Source organism: Gopherus evgoodei, chromosome 17, assembly GCF_007399415.2.
Source record: "Gopherus evgoodei ecotype Sinaloan lineage chromosome 17, rGopEvg1_v1.p, whole genome shotgun sequence".
Taxonomy (NCBI): Eukaryota; Metazoa; Chordata; order Testudines; family Testudinidae; genus Gopherus; species Gopherus evgoodei.
In genome coordinates this window covers 17,645,113-17,651,551 of record NC_044338.1, presented here as the reverse complement: position 1 = coordinate 17,651,551, position 6,439 = coordinate 17,645,113, and positions in this window count along the sequence as shown.

The following is a 6,439-nucleotide window of genomic DNA, read 5'->3' as shown; positions in this document are numbered from 1 at the left end:
GTTACTTCCCCTCTCGGCACATTGTTTGCAGCAAGTTCAACCCAGTTGCTATGGCTCTGAAGAATATCTAGGGCATGTTTTTTCCCTGATCTTATGATATAAATCACTTGTCTGATAATACAAAGGAGTACAGTAGATTTGTTAAGTATGAAGGTTTGACCTCTGATGACAAAATCTGATAGCAGGAGTCTTTGATTGCCTTGCTGGAAAGCTAATTATGGTTCTTGAAGTCCACTCAGATGGGAATTTAAGCTTTTCAACTACTAACTCTTTAGGGGTTGGTGCATCAGCAATGAGATTGAAAATAATTTGAAACATAGATACAAAAATCTAAAATGACATTCAGTGTCTGAGTTTAAAAGCTGGAAAATTCCTCCTTTGCCTTATTGTGCCACATTATTGTAGGACATTCGAGATTCAGCATTCCCTGTTTGAGACACCCACAATCCCCAGACCCAGTTGAGTGAATTATAGATTAATGGAATATTCTTTTTCTTTTAAAATCTGAGATCCCATGCCTTTAACACACTATTGCCATTATCCGTAATTATTGAGGAAATCAGAGCACCAGCAACATAGAAAAGTGATGCCTTCTTGTCTCTGATGACAACAAGCAAACATTTAACAGTCTAAGGTCTTTGGTCTCTTCAAACGTGACCATTCCCACAAAAAATAAATGCATAAAGAATATCAGCGCCCATGCTTCAGTACAATTGTCAATGACTAACTACGTGCTGTTAGGAAGAAATTTCCCCCAGACACGCTAATACATACTTTTCTACTGTGGGGGTTTTACACTTTCTTCTAACTAAACCATCTGGTACAGTATAATTTCAGGGACAAAATACTAGATTAGACAGACTATTGGTCAGACCTAGTCTGACAGTTCTGTATTTCTTCCTGACAGTGGCTCTCCACTCTGAGCAGTTGCCCTGTTAGGATTTCCCAAACTTTTGCTGCAACTTTAGTATTTTTAAATTAATATTTGAAGGCTGTATTTAAAATGGACATTGGCTGTCACATAGTTTGCTGCAGAAGACTTTTTTCAGAAGTAAAGATGAATGCAAACCCAAACCATAAATCTAAACATTCCTGTACTTTAGGGTGTTGAAAATCTGTGTCCAGGAATGAATTTCTCACAGAATAGCCATTGGTAGATGGGACAGAGAGGTATGCCTATATTAAATTATTAACTTTATGGAATTCTGAAGTACAATCCAAACCAGTGAGGGGCTGTGTCACTCCTGCCCTGCAACCTTGGGTGCCTCACAATGTTTTGCTGTTGCAGCTTCCAGCTTGGGTCACTCACAATCAGCAGGTCACACCTTGAGAGTCTGTGTACAGCCACATCCTGATCCAGCAACCTGTTACCAACCACACTCTGGTTACTCCTTGCAGGGTGACCCCAACACACGCCTAGTCCTGGATTTTCCCCACAAAATGTGTGTTCTGCATTGTCCAACTCCAACCCATTGTGTGTTGAACATGTCAAAACTTGCCCAAGAGAAGCTCATTGCATCCCAGGCAATTCCCTGTCCAAGAAAAATACTTGACAAGTCCTTCAAGGACTATCACCAGCCCCATCAAGACTGCAATCTGGGGCTACTGACTTGGAAAGATGCTCGGCTACTGGCCCATACCCATGGAACAATGACTTTTCTGCGCAGGGCCCTGCATATGGAATAAGCACGACAAAGGGGGAGAGGGTCTGGGCATCCTAGCACCAGGCCAAGAGCCAGAGATGTTACTTAAAAGTGGGATGCTGCTCTGATTGACCACTACCACAGATAAGGAGACAAAGGGCAGGATGGACTCAGCCCAGCCTGGAATGCTGACAAACCCCAGACTCACAGAAGGGGAAACTCAGACTAGGGGAGAGTACATCTCAGGACTTCTGTTGTTTTCAAAGAGCTGTAACTCAAGTGCTCCTCAGAGTAAAGTCACTGTGTTGAAGAAATTCCTTTGTTAAGTCTGTGTTCCTTGCTTTCTTGTCACATTGTCCCCAAAGGGGTTAAGAAGAAGCTCAGAAGGCCCACAGCCTAGGCAAAGCTCTGCAGGACTGTGTGTGAATGATGGTGGGCTCAGAAGGTCTCAGGCACTGATTTCAGTGTCTAGGGCAGCTAGGTGGCAGCACCCCATATCCCGAGGAAGGGCATCAGATAAAAGGTCTGAAACTGGGAGTAACACAGCCTCTGAAAAGAGATTTCCAAACACCTCCCCCCTTCCTCCTCCCCCACCTTCCCCTGCCCCCACACTTCGGTCTAAGAGAGGAGAAGAGGTATACTGATCTATTGAAAAACAAAAAAATCCTGCATACAAATCCCTGCCTCAGTTTCCTCACCACTCCAAGATCCCCTTTGAGATTGGGTCAGTGCTTTTTCTTGGTCCCAGGTCCCTTCTGCAGTCCTACTCCTGCTCAGTGTTGCCTGCTTCTGGTCTCTTCTCTTTCTAAAATGGCTAGTGAGAGAATCCTCCTCCTTTTATAAAGTTGCAATCCCCTTTGTTAGGTGACCCTCCTGGTCAGCCTCTTGAATCCCTCTGTCCTCAAGATCATCTTGGTCTGCCATAAGGTGATGTGTTGGTTATTATCTTACCTGGAAGGATGGGTTTCTCTGGGTGGTAGCTAACTCATTGTCCAATGATGCTGGCATTTGAATAGAAGACCCTCCAGGTGGTCACTTTGCATTGGTTCCCATTTGTCAACACTGCTTAGAATTTATGATGGAGGAAAAAAGGTAACAGGGATGGGACAAAAGTCTTATTCCCAAAATGATGCTCTGAAAACAAAACAGAGTTGGTCATGTGATGCAAATACACACACATTTTGAAGAAAGCAGTAAAATTTAAAAAGTTTGTGTCCTCTACTAAGCCTTTGTGATATATGATATAGCCTCAAAGTGTTGTTTTCTAAAAAGTTTTCTGCATTAAAAATTATCAGGTCATGATTTATTTACCTTTATTTTGTTGGAGGATTTTGGCAATCTTTGGAGGACGTGGTATGTGACACTCAGGGGCGGCTCTAGGTATTTTGCCGCCCCAAGCACGCCAGGCAGGCTGCCTTCGGCGGCTTGCTTTCGGGAGGTCCCCGGTCCCGCGGATTCGGCGGTACGCCTGCAGGAGGTCCGCCAAAGCCACGGGACCAGCGGTCCCTTCGCAGGCCTGCCGCCGAAGGCAACCTGCCTGCTGGCTTCGCGGCGACCAGCACAGCGCCCCCCCGTGGCTTGCCACCCCAGGCACTCGCTTGGCGTGCTAGTGCCTGGAGCCGCCCCTGGTGACACTGCAACTGCAGCTTGAAAAATTAAGTCTCAGCAATTCCAGTCTAAAACTCAGAATCTCCTTGTCACTCATATAAAGGCTAGGAAAGAAATGAGCATAACTGAGATGCAGCTTTAGTTATGTTGCAGTGAACATGCCAGTGCAATGCTCAATGCAAACCAGATCACTGGAATTTAGTTTTATAGTGGTCCAAGGTAAAACAGGCTGGTTTCAGTTTAACAAACCTTCATTAATTTGTAATGTCTGAATGTAATTCTGCTGAGAGAGCTAGGGTACTGCAAACTATTTTGAATACGTTCAGGCCACAAAATAGATTTTTTTATTATTAAACTTATTTCTTAGAATAGATAAATACCACAGAGGACTGGTGAAACACTCCTGTTCTTTCAGCCTTTAAACATCCCAAGCCTTGGATCCATGAGTGCTGGTGGGGACTATGAAGCAGTTTATTCCTTTTTTGGTATTTTCTGTGGAAGAGCCATTCACTCACTGGAAAGACTTCGTTCTCTGAATGATGAGCAAATCAGAAGTGAATCAAATCTTAGAAATGGAAAGCATGGTCTCCATGTCACGTAACTGAATTTAATTGGGCAGATTTTATACTGCGAGACTCAAGCAATGAGATATTTCAAGTAAGTAAGATATTTCTTCTTTCTTGTATGAGGATATGGATTTTGAAAAGACATTTTTTCTCCTGGTATGTGGCAACACAATGGATTGCTCTGATATATACTGAAAGATTGTAAGCATGTTAAGAAAATAAAACCCAAAGCATTCAAATGTCTAGACAAATTCCATCAGCACTGGAATATTAAATTAACTAAAGCATCTTTGCATTCATGACTCCTTTCAAAATAATAGCCTGTGGTGGGTTACGCTATCATACAGTAGACCTGACACGGACTGTGCTCCAAATGCATTTAGAATCCAGAACAACCTGCATACTGAGACCAGAATTTGGCTCTGCCTTCTTACCTGCCTAAATGATGGACCATAGATGTTCAGAAACCACAGTAGATATGCCATATGTAACGTATACTGATTCAAAAGTTATTTGACATAAAATGAAAAATCCATTACCTTCAGAAGACAGAATCTATTTTGCATGCTTTTCCATGTTTACTTCTTCAGATGTGTTGCTTCCTTAGCTTTAAGGCCATCCAGCATTTGAGAAAGATAAGATTAGGCTAAATAAGGCTAAACAACAAAAATAAATATTTCACACCCTACTTTGTTACCAGTGTAATACTCCTGTAGACACCTCTAATTCAACCTTCCTACAGACCCCTGATCTGAAGTTTGTGGTTGCAGCATCACAGTTCATCTATTTCTTTCTTCTTTGAAAATATTTTATTGAATTTTTGTTCTTCAAATATGAGAGAACAAGACAAAAGAACAAGAAAGTAAAGGAATGGGAAGGACAGGATGGAAGGGAGACAGGGAAGGAAAAGGACATTTAAACAGATGGTAAGTTTTCCACCATAGGCAGGGCCGGCTCCAGGGTTTTTGCTGCCCCAAGCAGCGTGCAAAAAGAAAAAGAAAAAAGCCATGATCACGATCTGCAGCAGCTCTACCGCCACCACATCATTCTTCAGCGGCAATTTGGCAGCTGGTTCTTCACTCCGAGAGGGACTGAGGGACCCGCCGCCGAAGAGCCAGACGTGCCGCCCCAAGTACCTGCTTGCTGAGCTGGTGCCTGGAGCTGGCCCTGACCATAGGGCTCTTGACTTTATATCTGTCTGTAACGTATATACATAAATTGATGGTTTTATAGAAATAATTGTTTCTAATACAAATCCTATGAAATGACTTCAAGACTTTTCTGGATCTCACTGTAGCTTTTGGTGTGCCTCATTGAGTTAAACATGTATTATTATTCTGGAAGACATTAATGGCTGCCATCAAGAGGACATATGATCTATAGATAATTACAGATCTTATTAAAGCCAATGGGTAGCCCCTTTTTTCAGGCTAAATGGAAGGAGCAATTAAATGCCCCTCTATGCAGTGATTTCTGGAAACATTAAGAAGCCACTGCCCAACACAATGGGCCACATAGCAAGGCCCATCAGAAAATAAACTGTGCAGGAGATGTAACTTCCCAAGAATTGATTGCAAGCACAGGGACTAAGGGACTGGTTGGTTGCAGCTGTGTGCGCATGCTAGAGAGAAAGAGAGAGAGGAAATATCCAACAAACAGCCAGTGAGCAGTGTTGAACAAAGCCCTAAGAGGAAGCCAAGAGACAGAACTTCTTAAGGGCATAGTACTTGCTGGAAAGACAGACTTGGATTTCTGAGCTAGGAAACTGCTTGCCAGTATTTGTTTCTATTGTGTTCAGGAAAACATGACTTTGTGTCTAGTCTTTGTAAATAAATAGGATTGGACTGAAGAAATCCCTGACTTGTATCAATAATTTATCCTCTTAAAAGAAACAACTGGGCAAGAGCCCAAATATGGCTAGCGACCCAGGCCAAATACAGAGCACCATTATTATAGGAAACATGTAATCACATGTATAACTAATTGCTTCACACTTTGTTCCCATCCTCAAATAATTCCACTATCTCTCAGTTCATTACAGCATCCAATTCAAAATTACCTACCTTCATTTAAAAAGCCTCCATGACCCTGATCCAACCTACACCATGGAACTTGTCTCTCTCCATTTCCTCCCCTCCTGCTTCTGCTAGGACTGACTTACTCTTAGTCATTCTAGTCAGGCGCACCATTTTTTGAGCAAAATTCTTCTTTATAGGTCTGGATTTCTGGAACAGCCTCCTTATTGTCTTGCTATCTCATTTCAACTCTCAGCTGAAGCACACAGTGTGATACATTTTGCAGTCTAGTTTCAAATGATGTGGTGACCTCCATTTCCTTGGGAAAATCAATATAGCTACATAAATCTATATCAGCTGAGGATCCGACTCTTTTTTGTATGCATGGGTAGAAAAAGGTAGTGTGGTCACTTCGTGGACCCAAAATCCCTCTATAATATTGTTCAAAGTTTTGTGCCCAAGTATAGTTGTAAAATGAGCTTTAAGAAGTGAATAAAGTACTTAATCTTTGTTCATATAGATCAAAGTATACATGACGAGACAGATGAGATGTCTCTCCTGGGGTTTTTAGATACTGTAATTCTTGGACTGAAGAGACAAATTTCAT